At 40.5% G+C, this 20,747-nt stretch overlaps 1 protein-coding gene across 3 annotated transcripts in view; it reads right to left on the reverse strand.

Moving 5' to 3' along the window:
- The window catches only part of LOC124170479 (wiskott-Aldrich syndrome protein family member 3), a 108,335-nt gene that overhangs the window by 60,367 nt on the left and 27,221 nt on the right, over positions 1 to 20,747 (reverse strand). Inside the window, exon 2 of one of the 3 annotated variants that reach the window (XM_046549204.1) lies at positions 8,720 to 8,749. The exons of the other annotated variants lie outside the window; for them this stretch is intronic. The gene's annotated coding sequence lies outside the window, so the exon portion shown is untranslated. The remainder of the gene's footprint in view (positions 1 to 8,719; positions 8,750 to 20,747) is intronic. 3 annotated transcript variants of the gene reach the window in all.

The raw sequence follows: 20,747 nt of genomic DNA on the forward strand, positions 1-20,747 counted from the left end.
AGTGCGGTGAGCGACAGCACATTTGGCGGCCGATTGAAGAATCCTCAATTGCTATATTCGTGATAAGGAGTTTTATGGCTCGCGAGGATACTCGTGATGACCACGAATATTGTGGTAAAGGCATCGTGGCAGTGGGAAATCTGAGTAAAGACTGGAAAGAGCAATATATGACTTAGCACATGCCAGATATACGCGATCCACCCTAATTTAAACATCACGAAGACCTCTGATTAGTTAACTCCATCAATGCTATCGTTGTTTTGCGGCGGTGAGTTCGTTTGAAGTGAAAATCTCTATTTCCGGCTCACTACGGAGAATGTGCATCGTTGTAGGAGCATCGGAAAAAATTGCAACTAGGCTGTTTCCACTCAACGTTTTATTGTTTCTGATCATGATGATGTTAGAGAGAAACATCACCGTGAAAATTCAAGAAAAATGAGCATTGAATATGTAGTTACTATGAAACGAACCCATGATCGGTGGCATAACCCCATGTGAAAACAGCGAAGTTGCAGTTTCTTCAGACGTTCTAAAAATAGGGATTTTTACGAGATCGAGCCAGATACCATTACTTAAACGAAGTAACATGCATAGCATAGAATTGAAACGGTTTTCGAAGCTTTAATTCAATAAATGTATAAAGTTTCCATAGCAATACCGGCATTATTTTGGGTCATTTGGTTACACTTCATGTGCATGAATTTGCATTCATATCATTTGGATAATTAACAGCGATTTGTAGCATTCCTTTTTATAGTTACCCTGAGTGTGGGAATGAAGCACTTACAGGAGAAGTAATAAAAGAATGATGAAGTGCGAACAGAGATGGGCGGGCGTGTGGAAGAGGGCAGGAGAGGGTGTGAGCCCTAGGCAAGCAGCAGAGGGGGAACGAAAGGGAATGACCAAAAGCAGTGCATAGAGGCCCGATTCCATCCCCTAGAAGGCTCACTTCTGTTGCCACTACGGCCGCATTTTAATCTGTTTTCAAAAAAGTCCGCGGCGCTGTGATGAGTGCAATGCGATCCACTTTTTTCCAATATTTTGCAGTATAATGTTTGTCACAGCAAATAATATCATTTAAAGGAATGAATTTGATAGATAACATCATCATGTGTATAAATTTCGATTACTACCCCTAATTACACCTTATTCCCCCTTGAAACTCGGATCAATTTGTCCGTCAGCGACACGAGTGGCGACTTTTGAAAGCCAATGCACGGTGGGTGACAATTCATTTACGGGCCAACTTGAGGATCCCCAACTATATTACTCGTGGGATGACATGCGAAGAAGCTATGACACGAGACACTTGCGCTAAGATCACAACTAACTATATAGAGAACTTTTAGGGTAGTACGATTTCATCTGCTGGTCTAAACGACGGCTGGACTCGCAGCCACTTCCACGTTTATTTTCTCCAATTCACTTTCGATTTTTCGAATCGTGCAAGAATTTATGATACCAACAAGGGGACTATAATGGTGAGAAAGAAAAGAGTTAGGCCAGTCAATAAATTTACCCCTACTACTGCAAAGCACTACACGTCCGCAGTAGGGGTAACAATGAAAGCCAAAAATCGACTCATTAACATTGCCGGGAACGTTAAGGATGTATTATTTAATTATTTAAGTTATTGTATCCTTTGGAGTCGAATAACTGTTTTTAAACTTAAAATTTCTGGGTTTTTAGAGAAGATTATCAATATCTGCCGATACCTCAAATATAATAATTTACACCTGGGAAAATACCGACTTAAAATATTAAAAATTGAAAACCGGCAATGACGGCATGAGTCAACAAGGAAAGTTTCACGATGATATCATAATTTTCCAACGGGTAATACGTCACGTAGAAAGGCCAATCGGGCGGGAGTGACGCGTCCTCCTAAAACGACATCTGTTATTACTCGACTTGGGCCCCAATCACGGGCTCTCTAATGAGGTGCCTCATTGAAGATGTCATCGAGCGGTAAAAATGGATGATCCACCATGCGGCCCACTCCTTCAACGGTTGGCGACCTCGGAATCAAGGAGGTTCGACTTAAGGGGAGTTAAAGAGGCTAGCTCCATCGCCGGCGAGCCCAAGTGCCTTTCACGTTCCGACATTAATGAGAGGCGTCGAGATATCGATCACATATCCTCGCCTGGAAGTTCATGAACTCCAGTTTCCATGAAGTTTCATTCTGACGGCATTGGTGAAAATACTTCAGAAAGGCACGGCACCCAACCAAGGCCTGAAATCCAAATCGCATTCACCTCGCTTCACACGCCTGTTCGGCTGCGATGCTTTGCTACAAACAGGCGACTCTTCCTTCGTGGGACGTCATTTGAAGAAGGCCGCCAATGCATGCGATCATCATGATACAAGACGTAACCAATGAGCTAAAGTGCGTGCACTGAAGATCAACATGGTACATGAATTATCGATGTGATAATTTCATTAGTGTCACGAACCTCGTAAAACAATTAGGATATTACCATTGCCTGATAGTCGTCTAAATCTAAATTTAAATCATAGTTTTAATCTCTTGATAAGTTTCGGGACGAAACGTTGGCAGACGGAGTCTGTTTATTTTGAGAACCCGTTAGTACTATAGTAGATCGGAAGACGAACATAGAAACAGAGAAAAACGTTCCAGAACGGAGAGGTTCACTATTGTAATGAATTAAAATTGAACTTTGTTTTTCCACATAAATATTTATTCAATAACGACCGCAGTTTCGACGCACTGCGTCATTCTCAGGCACTAGGTTCACTATGTTAACCTTCCAGTGAACAATAAAAGATCACAACAGAACCCAACGCATATTAAGAATGGTCTTTCTACAGAAAATTTAGATACTTATAATACCATCGAATAATATAGCCAGTAATGGAAATCGATATGTTCATAGCTTTTCTTGCAAGCAGTGACAGTCTGTGATGCGAGTTCATACGGGCCAACATACAATCGTAGTTAGGGAAATGAATGGTGCATGCTTGGGAGAAATGTCCCCTACGATACACCCACGGGGTGATCCGCTGGATTTCATGTAGATAGAAGTAGACGACTGAGTTATGTTGAACTAGCGACTACCAAGTTTAATACTCAAAGGAGCAGAATACGACATAAATGCCACTGGACCTCTTTCACAGTCACCGCTTTCTTCTACACACGATTCCCCTAACCCGGGCGAAAGCCACTAAAACTTCTCGGCTCAAGAGCCTGTGAAAGAAATCAATATCACCCGGACAATAAAGACCCGAACAAGCACATCTACTGGAGGGGCTGCTCTTAGGGTCCAAGATGCGGCGGATTGAGTCATCCAAGGGCGGCTAAGGGGAAAAACCCCCCTTCACGACATAAACGCTCAGCACAAAAGTCAAAGCAATGCCTTACATTTCAAGATGCCTTACACTCCCAGACAACTAGAAAAAATCGGCAAGCGATGCCCGCTAGTGTATAATTCTTTATCCCGCAATCTATTCAAAAAATACGAATCGGAAGAGGAATAGTAGATCATCCTAATGTCTAACATTCAATACAATACGAATGGAAATGGCATAAAATTTCAAAGACACAATCATTATAAAATAATCTAACTGGCTGTCTAGGAAATATGCCGTGATTCACATAAGAAGAAGAGTAGAGATTTTTCAGGTAAATACGAAATTTTCGTGCAAATGCGAGGCGCAAACGAAAATCGATCCAAGGAACCAGGAACTTAATTAATTAAGCCATCTAATTAAAAAACCCATCCCTCTGCCTTGAGTGAAGACGCTTTTAAAAAGCAAAAGATCATTTTTACTCATGATGATGATGATTGCCATATAAAATTTTGCCATTTCAGTGCATCTATTAACGGAAAAAACAATCTATTATAAACATAATAGAAAATTTATTAAAAGATTATTAATTTTGAGTTTTACTCTATTAATTTTGTAACAACAGCGAAAATTCATATTTTTTTTAAACCAGGCTATCCCGTGCATGGGCGTACCCAGTAGGAGAGGGCAGCTTGAAGCAAAAATTGCAAAAGTCTTTAAGGAAAATCTGGACTGGATTGAAACGAAACATTTTAAACTTTTTTCTTTATACCCACGAAAAATGATAATAGTGTAAGAGAAATAACTAAAATAACTTTTTTTCGAGTAAATAATTTAAAAAAGTGAAGCGACATCCTTTTCTTAAAATCGTGGTTTCATCCATATTTTCTACGGTAAAATGTTACAACTTGAACACCCCCCACCCCGCCCAGTTTTGATCATGGGTACGCCATTGATCCCGTGTGAGCATCTTCGACGTTTAGAGTACAGTATAAACACTCGGAATCACTTTAGTTTCAGGTATACGAAACCACAAAAGATAAAAATAATTAATCAAAAATATTTCACACTGAATTCCTCCAAACGTCACAGCAAATATATTTGTTGATTTGATATATTTCTTCCCTTCACTCAAATCTCTGCGCGAGCACTTTTCAAGTTACGTAAAATCGAAGGGAAACACGTCAGTCACATTGTTCGAGCATTCCTCTCACGAGCATACACCACCAGCAAATATGCATTTATTCATGCGTGTGCGCACATGATCGTGTGCAAGCTCTTATGTATTTCTATACGTAGATGCCTGTATCGAACTTACACAGAGAAGCCACTTTCCCTGCAAGAACATTTTTTCTCGTGGGATATCACTATGAAAAGGCCGTCACGCCGTAGATAGCACAGCCAATTCGGAGAAGTGAACCAAATATTCAATAAACAGTCACCGTCATTAAAGCCTGATCTTCCCTCAGGCAGTCCAAATTGGAGATTTACTTCTCAATTATTCCCAAAAACCTCGGCTACCTCAGGGGGTTTCTTAGGGTCGATATGCCTTTCGCATGGCCTTAGTAGAAGAATTCATATGGCTCTGAGCCCAATTGCTTTTGTACCGGAATAAAAGACGACTCCTTACTGAGGGCTAACACCTCCCCCATTACGTTCAATTGTCATTAAGGTAGCAATAAAAACTAAGAAATAAGTACCTGGGTTCATGTTTTTGGGAAAAATACACTATATCCAATTCTCTTAAGGTAGACAGAATTGTAGCCGAAAGTTGATTTAACATCACTGTTTAAAGACAGAAATGAATGAAAATACTGGTATTATTCACGTTATAACCACTCTAATTTCAAATTTCAGAGCTTAGATAGAAATTTTTCACGCTCGACAACTGGTCCACTTAAAAAAGGTCCAAATGCGGTTCAATGCCGAATTTATCCGTCTGCGCGAAAAAAGTCACTCGTGCATCCATTATCATCACAATGAAAAACTTACTGCAGAAATTATTCTATTACAACGACGCTATGAAGGCTGTATGATCGGAATTGTTTAGCATAATATGGAAGTATTTTGCACAATGTCGTAGGGTCGATCTCACTAAGATGACCTCGTATCATTATTAAGATTAAGTAACCTAGAGACTTGCGTCTGCAGCTGGAAGATAAAAGACGTGTCCGCAGTCATTTTCCTCCTGGTAAAATATGGAAATACACAATGGAAAGCACGTGCTCACTAGCGAAGTAAGACGGAAGCCTCAGTAAGATCATGCGAAATGAGCGTGAAATTTCAAACATTCAGCGTAAGGGGGCAGTTCCCTCCGCTTGGGAACCTATCATCGCAAAGATTTTTGTTCGGGGGTGTCGTAAGGCTTCAATGAGATTTTAACCATGGACCGTTTGATCATTAGGCAAACCCTCTACCCACTTCGCCATTCGGATCCCCAAGAGCAGTAAATGTAACCAATATTGCTAGGTAGTTAAAAAAAGAAAAAGTGACCTATTTTTTGCGAGGCAAGCACTCGGATAAAACCCAGTCACATGCGGCTCAAACATCTGGGCAAAAAGTATGCCACTAGCCATTCCTAGTCCCTTTTTGGACGCATCATGCGGACGTTTCTTCGGCTAACGCGACTCTTGGGTTCTTACGCGTCATATGATGCACCTAACAGGCGGCTTACTTAGCCTGATAAAAATATATGCGTCTGAATTTGTAACTGGAGAAATCTGTCCACCCCGATATCCGCGTCCCTTTTCGGATGCCGCCGAATGCAGACTGGTCTTTACCAAATATGGGCTTCCGTGATGGACCCAATGAACATTGCAGAGGTTCCCTATCTGTAAATTAATGAGAAAGATCTGGACTTAAATACAGTCGCACGTAGTCGAATGAGAGGCGTACGCTTGGCGAGAGCGTACCCATGCCACATCTGCGCACGTGTCACTATGGTAGCTACTACATGTAGATTAATGAGGTTGGGGAGAAATACTCCCCGCCTTCCAAAAAAACGCAGAGGTGACAGGAAGTGTATCACGTAGAAGTAGATGAAAGCCGGTGGGTTACTCCTCGCAAACTAAGGTAGGACCGTGTGTCAACCATCATCGATTCTTACGATTTGGCTCGTAAGAAAATTAGTTTACGAAAGGGTGGCCCGCTAAATATCAAAACTTTATCCTAATAAAAAGCAGAGTAAACACCCTCCGAATGGAAAACATGACACAAAATAGGGCGTCGTAGCCCCAGACACTCATTTCGATTTCTTCTCGTCTAATCTAGAAATTCATTATGCTATGTAAATTCCATGATGAGAAGGAGCAACTTGAGTTTGCCTCAGAATTGTAGCGTCAAAAATATCTATCGTTACGCAATAGATGAGTTTAAACTTCCCTAATTTATAATAAATGCTACATGTTTAGCACTGACTCCCATGGTATTTCCCTAAAAGAATCATATTCCGCTGAAGAAAGAAGACTTAGTACGATGCTTATTTTGAGGACTATTTCACTCCTACCATAAAGCCACGGCATGATGGAGAAGTGAAAAGTTTGCACATTTTTCAGCGTAAAAAACTATTTTTCACACGTCGCCTCAGGATAAAACATTTTTTTTTACTTTAGTATGACCTCGGTTATCTTTTAAGACAAAATAATCATGGTAACATGAGTCAAACACTCTAAATAACAAGTAAAAAGGTCTGCGTGAGAGCGCGTAAGAGGATACCCAGTAACCTTTCCCATATCTCATACCAGCTCCCCAGATCCCCCGACAGGCCACTATTCAACACTAAATGGTGATAGCACATAATTAACACACACATGGTTATTACTTAAGGTTCTTAAAATACGACTTTAGCAGTGGACTCCCAACTTCAATCACTAACAACGTACGGTTCTGAAACAGCCATTCGGTGAACAAAAAATAATAATCTCGGCACTTAATATTTTGTAGGCACACTGAATCCTTTCAGCTAATGGACTTAACTGACTCAGAACCAAGAAAAGAAATAAAATTCCAAACGATTCCAAAGAGATGATGTCAGCAAGTGTGCACCCCAATGGCTTCGTCACCACTGGATAGCCATGCCAAGAACTTTGGTGTGTCATTTACTGCCTTGTTTTCCCGGCTATAAGCTCTAATTTATCCATAGAAAAACAAACTAACCATTCCATGATGCTCTCGAGGTTTAAAGAATTAATAAACGCAAATTTTCTACAGTCGTTTTGGATTTTTTTTATTGATAATAATAACGTTACGGCATGACCGCATGATTGAAGTATGAATATTTCATAATTTTCACACTTGATTCACAAAAAAATTTCCATTGGGAATGGGACACTTGCCAAAGACTTCACTTTAGGAAATTTAATTACAATGCATTTTTCATATGATTTTATTAAATTGAGCCCATTATCGTCAAATTGGTGATTGAGCACACACATGTCGCTTCAAAATCGTTATAAAAAATTCCACATTAGAAATGTGACAAAAATATACGCATAATCCACGGATGTTCGAATAAATATTTTACGCGCAATCATCCCTATGAGCATTGAGAATGGAGTTAACTGGAATTCCCATTTTTTATGACAACTCGAATCCATGGCGCCGAAGTTAAAAAAAGCAGCTGGCCGAACTGAAATTAAGGAATTGGCGAAATGGATACTTCGATATTAGCTGAACTGCAACGTCCTTAACTCCCCTAATGTGTCCCTGATGTGAGTGGCGTGGCATGGCAGAGGAAGGAATCCGTGGGAGGTGGCTGGGATAGGAAGCGGGCGTTCGCGGTCTGGGGCGAGGGGGAAAGTGGAAGCCACATGGGAGGACTTCCTCGGCATGGTGCAGGGAAAGATTAACTTTCTAGGCGCGAAAAACAGGGTGTCCAGCCAATCAATGCAGACAAATTCATGCATAATTACCGGTTTTCCAGGGAAATTTTACGAAATTCGAGCTTAATTTCACTGCGATAGATAAGAATTGTAAAACACTCTAAGTTACTTCAATACTTTTAAAATACGTTATAATTACGTATTTAAAGGACAAAGAATAGGTTAGTTAGCACACATTGTATTTAAAATTTAAACTCATTTAATGCTAGCCAAGACGCTGCTTCGACCACATAAGTAGATGTTGACGCCGCCTGGCATTCTATTCTTCGTGTTTTTTAATCTAACTAGAGTCAAGAAAAGTAAAAATTTCGATTCTGGTGTCTTTTCTGACATGCCACGTTTCGATGCGACAGTAAAAATTCTACCAAGATACTGCACTTAATGTTACGACTAAAATTTTAGGCCAGAAAATGAGTGTTGAACTGAGAACATTTTATTTGAATTGAATTTGAAATAAAATATTTTTAAATTCCCCGTCGGAGCAAAAATTCATGAATAACCCCTGAATAATTCCAGACTAAAAATTCACTCACAATTCCCGATTCTCCCGGTCGCTGGACACCCTGGAAAAAGAGATATAGGTTACCTATGGTTGGAAAAGGTTATTATTAAGGCGATTATGACGATGTTAAAATAGATTCTGGTTATTTGGGCCACCATATATACGGGAGAGCCGCTTGCAAGGGACAAATATCCAGAAAAATCGTAGCGGTAGCGCGGAGATAGGTCGAGAGGTAATTTCCCGTAAAAGGAATTACTACTCATCCTTCATTGTTAATCAAGTATTCTACGGATTAAGGTTGGTTTCCATGGATTACGAAAGAAGTATTCTGGCAGCCTCACCTTTCTTCATAGATGTCCCTCTTTAACTCACAGTTAGTACTATTTAATCTAAAATTCGTATTCTCCTCCCTCCTCTCCCTCGTTTAAACCCAACATTCTATGCTCTAACTCATGTTCAACATACCCTCCCCACTAAGTACTCGCTCCATCTACTCCTTTTTGCAATTTAATTAGAAATACATTAAACTTAATTTTTTGGCGATGGAGAATCCATCAGATATGTAGCTTATATTTTGTTTCAATTTAAACCGTCTCTAAGTAGTAATATTTCTGTTTTCTTCTATTAAATTTCGTATGATTTGTCGCACTAGCTGGAAATTGACTCTTTTATGTAGGCATACAAATTAAGAGTTAGTGTATTATAATATGTACGATGCCGGCATGAATGTGTAATAGCAGTCACTGAGAGTACATTTGATGATATTAATTCCATCGAAAAAGTGAGTGCATAAATACTTGTGACAATATAAAGAAGAACATTCGAGTGCAAGGGATACTCACGCTACACTTAGAAATATTGGGTATTAATTAGAGAGCGACCAGAGTAGATAAAGCGAATAAATTACGTTACATAATGGTAAAAGCAAATAGAAATCCCAATCCAAATGCCGGTGTCAGCAGTAGATGTTAATCAAAATGTAAAAGCAGTGATGTAAAGTTAGCAAGATTTCGTAAAGTTTATTTCCTCTGCAATCAAATGACTTTATCAACAAAATATTGACGTAATCTACTGGTATTCCCAATTAATCAATGTAAATTTATCTCTGCTCACCCAATAACCTGATTGAAAGAAAAAGCCGCGGTATTTGTTTCGCAAGGGGTGCCCCTCCTGTAACTCACCCTACTCTATCCGGTGTCTATGGTTTTCACCGATTGGCTGGCTTTTAAATGGCCAAATTATCTTATTCCTTGGCAGCACTATAGCCTATATTAATTTTCCCTGATTCACTTTTGAGAAACGTCATAATTCTCGGGGATTATTCCATGTTTTCTTTCAAAAGAAAGATAAAAATCCTGGGCCCGTACTCATTCCCACATCGTAAAAGTAATACTCACAATTCCTTCTGTAAATACACATGGTGTACATGAGCCCTCTCCACTCGACCATATTTTATTCTTTGTGAGCGTGTACAGCATGGTAATAGCACATGGAAGCCATGAACTCACAAAAAAATAATCTATGTGAATGACGGCGGACAAGGTTCAAATGTGTATCAGTCGCATCAAGTTTCGATATAATGAGCAGACACTAAAAAAATTAAATCCATCATATAAGCCAGAGGATTAATTCATAATGATTATTATGGGCGCGAAATTAATGAATTGATAACGGAGGTAAATGATACTGGGCAACTATAGAGACGACTTGGGGGATACGGTTGGTGTGGGTCCGGGTTCACTCCCGGCGAAGGAGGAGATTTTTCAGAAACTGACCGATCCCTGCTTGACTTCTAAGTGGAGGCCACTTAAGGTACAGCGCTCCGTCCGTCGGATGGGGCGTGAAGCCGTGGCCCCCTTAGCGTCTATCGTCAAGAGCAGGCTAATGCCGACGCCGGGTTTCTAACCACCCTTCCTCCCCTGCCCCTATCTAATGTCGCAAATGGCCTTACCTATCGGTCGCCCCCTCAAATACCATCGGGATGAATTCGGTCGCAGATTAAGCGACAACATACCAATAGCTTGTTTCTTCGTTTAGTTCAGCATAGTGGACTAAGTTCAACGGTGCCATTAAATGCCAGCACCTTCAGAGGGTTTGGGAAATTTAACATAACCTTTTTATCACTACCAACCTTTAAAAACATACGGAGGTGCGGATCAATGTCATCTTAATCAACTTGAGCTATAATGGCTAGGACTTCCGCCGAACACTATCTCCCTCGCCAGCAGTTCCAATCTCAGGCAGCTCCCATCCCACTCTCCCAAAGACCAAAGTTTATTTTAACGGAGCCTACTCCGAAATGATCAGGACGCACGGCATGGACAATTCTAAGGGCACCGGTTAAATTTGAACTTGCTTGTGGCAAGCTGGGAGAGTGGGAGGAGGATATATTCAACGAACTCCCCACCCTCCGAGCTACAATTTATTATTCCGCCCGTGACGCAACGCCACCCGACCAAAACATTTCAACGCCAGGCAGCCGACCTCCGCCGCGGCTCCGCATCCTGTAAGGCAGCGAGGGGACCCAGCGACGCGGTGCGAGAGAGGAGCGTCTGCCACGTCCAAATAGAGCGAATGGAAATAAGCCGGCACTCACTCGATGGGAAGCAGGATGCGAGCAGCGGAGGAACGAGGAGATAGCATAAACTATAAGGATCTCTCACAACAGATACTTCACCCTTACATATGCTATAGCACACAATTTCTGTATCACGCGGTGTAATTTTACGACTGAATAATTGGCCATTTAAGTGAAACTATACTAGTTTGCGTTTTCAGTATGAAAGAAATTCTATTGATTTAGAGGACGCATCACTCCCGCTCCAACTAACTTTTAAGAGATGACTGACTGGTTGAAAACTAATGCTACACTATTGAAAATTTGATGGTGCGTAGAGAAGACACTTGTCAATACATTCCTTCATCTTCAATTTGAAACTCTTAGATCAGAGTCTTCTCAGATGTGAAGATATTATAACTGACTTAGAGGTAAATGTTGACAAATGTTCACAAATGTTCACAACTCTATACACCCTGAAAATTTCACGATGCCTTTTTTTAAATAAGTGATACCTCACGAAAATAGAAAAAATACTACCGGTCGAGAGGGAGTGATGAGTCCTCTTAAGTTACACATGGAATATTTCACGGATTATCCAGACATGTCCCGCTAAACCCTTCCCTCAAACACATTTTTCAGCAACCAAATTCCGTCTCCGCATCATCATCTCTAAAAACTCTCCTCACCTCACCCACCATGTCTACGACTTCCTTCATTTTTCGCTCCCCCATCTCACCTTCTACATTACGCTTCAGACCCTCATCTCAAACCCTCCTGTATTTTCTCGTCCTCCAGCCTCAGCGTCCACGTTTCCGGCGCGTAAACCACCACCCTCCAGATCAGATTCTTAGTTAATGTTTTTTTACTTTTACTAGAATGAATATTTTTTTTGTTTAAATTTCCAATTTCAAAACATTTTTACTGAGGAAATATAATGGCCTCCTTCACAAAACAATTATATATCAAATTTTGTCCGAGCCATGCGTAAAAAACTATTAAAATGCGCACTGGGTACTGATGCATTCGCAATATTTTTATAGCTTCTATGGCCGTACACTCGAAGTAATTTTTATCTTAAAAATTCTCCTTTTCGTCCTCTTCTGGGTGAGAAGTCGACACATTACTCTTACATTCTCAGCGTTTCCGCGTCTTTCTCACAAACATTTTAATTTTCAAATCCATTTTCATAAAAATACTATAATACAAGGCTATCACACCAGATTCATAAGAGTTTCCCCTCAGAAAATACTTATTTCTTCTCTTCAAGTCATAATTGACGTTGATAAACCGTTTTCCGAGGCAGTAACGGAGGCTGAAGTCAATCAAATACCTATTTTTTATGATATTAGAGCTTTGATCAATGAGTCATGGCATCGTTTCACTTTGTACCTTTCAACTGCAGGAAAGGATTAGCACGATAGATATCTCATAGCCTGAATTGTATTTAACAAATCAAACCAAATTGCATACATCCCACGACTATACTCCTTCCAAGCGCAGGTTCCTGCTTAAAGCGGCGGGCTGGGTGCGGCGCGGGCGGCTGCGCGCCACGGAACTGCCATGCCGCGCCTGCCGGGGGGCGCTCAGGCGGGGAGGGGGTGGGGGAGAGGAGGTAGGTAGACACCAGAGGGGGCCTTAACAGTCCACATCCCGTCGCCGACAGACACCCTGCGAAGGGAACGGCCGGCCCCCCGCCACCGCCCCCCGCCCAGAAATCCATGATAACAAATACCTGACCAAAATAAAAGCAGGAAAAGGAGGATGGGGAGTGTTCAGGCAGAGGGCGGGAAGTTTGGGCAGCGCGCGCCCAGGCTGGGACACTCGACGTCGCTCGCAGCTGTCCAACGCACTCTCACAGACGACGGCGGGCCCAAATCTATCCATGTCCTACGCCACATGCCCACAAGGAAATGAAAATGTCCTACCCTGTCACAACCACGTGCCTTAGTTAGGAGGACGCATAACTCGTACCTTTTTCCGCGACGAGTAACTCGTTGAAAACTTTCGAAATTCTCAAGATTATAAAGTAAGTTTGCAAGGAAAAATTCGTGACGAACAGAAAATGGAGGGGTGGGAACTTAAATGCGTTTTACCATCTTCTTTAACCTCATACGTAAGAGTCTATATGCGTAGAACGCTCAAGGCGACTGCGCAGGAATCAAAATCTGAAACCAACTATGAAAGGCCCAACTTCAACGTAAATTTTGAGAAATGAATTAAGTTAGTAAATGGCAAACTTATAGATGGATTATATTAAAATCCATATATTTCTAATCCTACTTAAGAGTCCCATTGATTAGAAATTTAATTTTCCCATCGGAATAAAAAGTAATCATAGAACAACCTCAACGATCGTTCGATATCTGAATGGCCCACACGTTGAAGCCTTGCCTTACAATTATTATCAGAGACGCTCTAATAAGGAGAGGATAATAACGGGAACATAATTTTAACATCATTTGAGGGAACACAAAATGGTAGGCTGTACAAGAAAAAACATTTTAAAATAAATAATAGAGATATTTGGGTCATGGTGTGGCAGGAAAACGTAGCCAGGGCAGAGGAGAAAAGATTGTGAGAAACCATGACCACCATTGAGGTGCGGGAGCAGAGATGAATGAAGGACATTATGAATGGATAGGAGGAAGAATGCGGAAGGCCTCGGAACAGCGAAGCAATCATAATAAGCTACAAGAATAAAAATAGGACGTGCAACGTGGAATTTTCTACGGATACTAAGTTCTCATCTATCCTATGTATTAACCAAGTATTGTAAGTCCGAAAGAACTAATTCGACACAGTATCTGAACAGGAATCATCTTCGCTTCACAGGAAGGCCAAATTTCATCCAAAAATTAGGAGAAATTAATACACTAGCTAGGCTTAGCCCTAAGGCAAAGAGGGTATAAATTGCGAGGAAAAATTAATTCCACAGCAACAGCCAATTCTAAAAGGCAAAGAAGTTCTTGCCTTTTAGAATAGAAGAAGGCATTACTTGATCTCAATACACTGGTTTCGAGCCATCACGATATAATATTTTATTTGTTAACATTTCTTCGAGTGACTTTAACAAGAGTTCGAGTGAAGTTAACATGAGGGTGCTCATGTGCGCCAAATGGGGTAGTTTCCTTCATCAAAGAAAACGAAAGACATTGATTGCGATTCTACCCAACATTAGTGTATTCATAATATACAAAATATTTGGTTTCAGAAATCCCACTTTAAACGAATGCTAATGGTCAATTTTAACCTCATTTGAAACAGACCAGATTGGCGCCCACGCGATGCCACTCCACGTGACGTCACAGGTACCTAGATTCTATACGAGTAGATAGGAGTTTTACATCGTCTGAGATTACCAAAGCATGCATGAGGCACAGAGCTCAGGGAAACATGTCTTATGAATCGCTTATTAAAACTGACTAAGGTCCGAAAGTTTCCTTCGCTTGATAGGGTATTAATAATCCTTATTTAAGCCAAGCGCTACCTGCTAGCGGGGTACTCTGCTGCCAGCAAGCAGCCTGCATCATATCGGCGATCATAGCTTCGCACCAAGGTGGCCTCACGGGCATTTTCCAAGCATACATACCAAGCCGTCGCGTTTTCGCGCGCTTGAAAATTTTCACTTTTTATTTAATGGCGAAAAATAGATAGTCATTTAAAAATCTAAAAGCGTGAAATACGTACTCCAGGAGTATGATGATGATCTGAATGATCTTTCGATTTAGGCAATTTAAAAAAAATAGGAAACCACCCTATTTCTCGAGCATTGAGGGTGTGCCCCAAAAATTAGCTGGATGGCCTAGCGACGCCGCTCACAAAGCACGCTAAGTCACGAGAAATATGGTGAGAGAATTATGGAACTCAACGAGACCGGTAAGGGCTGCCCATGGAATATTTCATAGTGCGCATCTCTGGTAGTTAGAACCCTTGTTTCAGTGACGCGGCTGAATATCAATATGTCCCGTTTCAAGGACCAGCGTTACGCAATACATGTTTGCGTTGCGTCCTATAAAATGGGCGTTGAGACCATTACCATGCTCAGAGTGTCTTATGTCAATAGTATCATATCACAGAATATGGTTTACTGCTGGCACAAGATGATCTGGGAGGTCAGAGAGGACGCCGAGGACGAAGACCGCTCGGAACACCCCTCAACGTCGCATTCCGACGAAAATGTGAAGAACAGGAGGGTCATTTTGAACTGTGATCGACGCCTGAGTGTTAATATGCTGGCGGATGAGTATAATGTCCCTAAAAGCAGTTCATCGCACTTCAACGAAAAATTTGGGCATGCGGAAGAATTGCGCGGAGACGTTCCCCAAGGTGTTTCTGACGAACCGACAAAGTGGCAAATAATACTCGCGTGACCAATGAAAGTGATCCGAATTTTCTTAAACGTGTGATTTTTTCATGCTATCGAGGATAAAGGAGAAGCCAAAGAGCAACCATTTCAGGACTTTGGAAGCCCTCAAAGAAGTTACGACGAGGTGCTTGAAGAAGGCCTCCTTCGACGTCATCCGGGCTGCCTCCAGCAGCTGAGAAAGACGCTGGAACCGGTCTTCCGACGCGGAAAGAAACTACTTGGAGGAGTATTAGTCGCTTATACCTTTACCTGCGATGAGTCCTTTAATTTTGAACTCATTAACATGCTTTTGGGACAGATCCTGTGGGCATCATTAAAGGAGGGATTGTCAATTTTAAGTTTGCGTGTACGTAGTAAATCGTCATTAAGAAGCGCCTTAGCCATAAATGTTTAAAATACGCATACTTCGAACTGATACCTATGCATAATTATAAGCTTTCTTCGCGAAAATGAACTCCAAATTAAAACATTTAGTACGCTTTAATAAATATATCAGAAAACTAATTAAAGGGAAATTATCTTTTTGCTATAGCTAGCCCTTATCATCATACGAGGAGAGATATTGAGATGTGCATTCCCCTTGATTAGGAAGGATACTGATACTAAGCGACTGCCTCATTTATCTCAATCATTTCGTAATTATGCATGCATGGACGTTTCAGTATTTCAGGATTAAAATGCATTTTTGTTCAGCTACATATTAGTTAATTATAATGAAGAATAAAATGCTAAAATAAAATATTTGCTGAAATTTTAATAGTAGAATTGAACATTATTGAATTGTACCAAGTATCAGTTCAACTGAGAGAGAAGAGAATGAGCAATGGCGGAGAAAATTAACGCAAAGCTAATTGGCGCGCGGCCAATTCAGAAACTAATTGATTTCTTTCCTCCAAATTTTTGCCCAGGAAAGGTTCTCATACAGCCTGGAATTTTCAAGGTACGTATCATTTGTACTTAACAAGGGAATTACATACATGCATCGTAATGTGACATCGACTGAAACGTTCAACTTCGAAATCATACTCCAATCGCCCGAAATACGTCCCCCTCCAGCCTTCAGTGACCTTTAACGTTTATTTTACTTGCCTTTTCTTACTAACTACTAACAATACAATTTCGCACCCTCAATAATTACGTATTTTACCCTTGCTTTCGCCCCTTCCTGCGGGACGTATTTCCAGAAAATTGCTACCTGTAGTATGATTTTTCCTCAGAAAATGATGAAAAATCAACTAATTACAAGAAAATGTGTGGTTCTTCTTCGATCTTCGAAAAATCTTCATCGATGAGGAAAGGCAAGCATTGGAACTTTGGAAGACGCGAGGCATGAGCACAAATATTTACAGTCAAATACGACCTCAATATTAACGTTCAACGTTGAATACTGTCCAAACCTTTCAAAAATATACATATTTTTCCATTCGTGACACACCGCCGATTACACGCGGCTACCAGTATATGACGTCTGAAAATGCCTACTGAAACTCCCTAAGATTGTAAGTTTAAGAACTAGCATTTGAGCGCTCACAAAGAGAGTTAATTATCTGATAAAATGCGTGAAAAAAGTGAAGAATCGATAAAAATTGAGAAATTAATTATGTAACGCAACAGAGTATTTTTTACCAAAATGTGCTACAGAAAGAGAAAAAGAGAGGTGTAAACACAATTTGACTACCCAGGAATGAATAACCTGAGCGCCGCCAGCCTAAACTTAATGGAGGGTTTATTTTTTGTTTGAGGATTAAGAGGGACACGAAATAAAGAGCTAAGAATAACGGTGGTTCAACCTTCAGAACAAGAATGTCACAAACTCAAACACATTTATTAGCACCACGGAGCATTGCCACGATGCCGCTAGTTTGCTCACATATACTGATCATATTTGACTGTTCCCTCTCCAGTGAAATAGACACGAGATTTTACAAAATTATTGAAGAAATGCACCTTAAACGCGCCATGGAAACTATAACACAAAGAGTAAAATCGGTGATCCTAAATTATTACGGCATAATGTGTTCATAAGGCCTTTGTAACGAGCGCACATAATTTTCTTATCTTCATAAAGAAGTTGTGGCGTTAGCAAATGAAGTGCCTGGGAGGACGGCTTGGGCAATATTGAAGATTCACCATATAAATTAGATTATTTTCGAACAAATATAAGTGGCGATTACGATTAATGATATCGGGATGATTAATATATTCTTGTATTTTATAATTAAATACATTCGAAATTTATTTTAATGACGCAGTATCACCAAATATCGCAGCCACGCCCTCGCGCATGAATCAATGAATTGATTCAGACGATAATGTTTACTCTTTCCTTTATTTTCCACATTTCGGCTATTATATGGGGGTGGCTCTATTATATTCGCCACTGAAGGGTATGTAGTTTGAAAATTCCCAGTAGTAAAAGAACATTGATTGGGAACTTTTGGACGACGACTGCTATACGTGGTTCTTGAGATGGCTGCAATTCAGACAAAAAGGATCTTTGCGTTAATTTTTTCCTTTGCAGTACATAATAAGTTTATAGCATTAAAAAATTATTATCTTGACATTAATATTGATAATATACCACCGGTATGAGATCCGTTTCAACTGATCATTGTCCAAATTGGAGATTCGCCAAAACTGTTCTTGTGAGATTCGCCTAAATAAGCGACCGCCCCCAAAATCCGTTGGCCCAAGTAACCAGAATCAATGACAAAATTCATGCTAAACTAGGCCCTAATTTCTTACAAGGAAGGTACTCTAACTATATGGCCAAGCTCATCTAGCGGATTTTTTCAACAGCTTCCCGTCTCACATAGAAGCCGATAAGGGCGACAATCGCGGTGAACGGCTGCTTGAAAGGACTCTGGTATCTAGCGTCTACGTGGATCAAGGATACGCTAAAAGATGGCTCTCCAACCCTCATCGCTGGAGCTCATCCTCCCGCGATCACAACGAAAATCCTACTGACGCCCGCTCGATTCTATTTTAACAAGATTGCGCCTCTTCACACACTGGAGGTAATTACCACAATACCACGGAAGTACATGATGAAACATCACAAGAAATTCAGGAAAAACTTATTATAAGGGGTAAAACTGAATCCAAACCTATTTTCGTTACATTAAAAGCATTTTCATTAAAAGCATTTGACACAAAATATATTCCAGGACACTTAAGTGAGTTAGTCCCAGGAACGGCATTGTACCCAACGTTTATATATAAAAGATGAGTAGTACTACCCTCTACGGGAATTTACCACGCGTCAGAATCCATACGGTTCGACTACAGCGAAAACCTCCGATCATCGCCATCATTTGAAGATGATAACTGCATGCTTCCCGTAATAAAATTGTGCATTTTAACGCGTTGAATATTTGAAAATACGCATAATTTATAGTGTTGGTCGTACTTTAGTTTCGACAGCAGTGAGTAAGCCTCAGATGATTTCCATTATTTGAAGATGATAACTGGGTCCTAAACATTACGCACTCTACTGTTTTAGCTATGTCACAATGCGCATAATTTATTTTGTTGGTTTTAACTCCGTTAGCAGATACATTTTTGCCTTCGCAGGGGTCTGATGATCGGTGCCGCATATCACCGAAGATTTGTTGAAGATGAGAATCAATACCATGTTTTAAATTATGCATTAAAAGATGGCGTAGTGATTGATGTAGCAGTGCTTCACATAAATTCTGCAAAACGATGACAGACGACAATTTTAGCCTTCCGATCACAGCGAAGAACGATTAAAGCGGGAAAAGTAACTTTGAGACCGCTTCGCGAGTAGCGCACGTCACTGAGAAATTAAGTTTTCGCGTAAAGCTCAAAAAAGCTAAAAATTAGCCATAAAAACAAGGTTATTCGCATTATTGATTTGCGGCTGATCATAAATATTCCCATGAACCTTGTTGTTAATCATATATCGTACGTGATTGCTTTCAGTACGGTGTAGAAACAAAGTTCTTCTTTGTTACACAGCTTATATTAAAACATTATAAAGACGTACTGTTTTATTAGAAAACATGTTTTCATAAAAATATGAAAATAAATACATTACCTAAAGTCTCGAGGCCCGTGAAAATTTTCTTTGGAGCTTCCGACTGGCCGTAGGTTAAAATGCCCTTAAAATCTAACTTGATGGTAGGACCATAGTACGAGCATTATAAACACAGAAGACGACGTATGATTCGATGAATGACAAAGAAGATGCAAAAATTAATGCTTGAATGGCGTAATAGTCTGACCTATCAATTTCAAGAAAGGATTTTGAAATATAGATCTCACATGGATGGGTACAGGTCTGAAACGTACCCAGGAATGAATACGCATAACTATAGTAGTGAGGTTTGTTCCCATGAGACCGCAGTGAATGTGAGGATAACGATTTCTCTCACACATACATATGACGTCATGTTATTTTAATTGGGTACGAATTTCATAGGAGACCGAGATAAAAAATCACGTGGCTATACAAAATTTCGTTTAACAAGCATACGCGTTAATTCCGCTCTTCTACTATTTCCTACAGCTCTTTGATGAAGTAGGCAACTGCGATATGAAAGAAAAATCGGAATTTTTCTTTAGAAATGTTTCATATTCGTGCAGCACGTAAGTTGATTCCTTTCATACGTAACTCAAGACGAGTTCTTGGCGATGTTCGCTAAATGTTACCTTGTAGGCATCGCAGTATCTATTTACTCGCAGCCAATGTATTGAGTATTCATTCCTATGAGTTTTCACTTGCCCATTCATTGCTAATACCTGAATAACACGATCATTTTTTCGGCCCTTCAGAGTGGTCCGAGTCCAGCGATTGGTTTTCAGGGACCAAAAGAGTGATCGCTCGACTAGTCATTTTCTAAATCACACTGTCATTCCCACCGTCCCTTTTCCCATCGCTTATTCCGTCACTTTGCATTTACAACTCTCATTAATTTAAAAGCCGATCGTGGCGTTATAATCGCTGTCATTGGCCATGCGTTCTGGTTGGCTGAAAGACGGCGCCCGCGACGGTTTCAGCGACGGAAAAAGAGACGTGCCGAGTGATGGAAAAAGAGATGGGATTCCCATCCCTAGTGCCATCGCAGGAAATAATTGCGTGAGCCGTCATTTTATCCGCTATCGTTGGAG

Source organism: Ischnura elegans, chromosome X, assembly GCF_921293095.1.
Source record: "Ischnura elegans chromosome X, ioIscEleg1.1, whole genome shotgun sequence".
NCBI classification, from domain to species: Eukaryota; Metazoa; Arthropoda; class Insecta; order Odonata; family Coenagrionidae; genus Ischnura; species Ischnura elegans.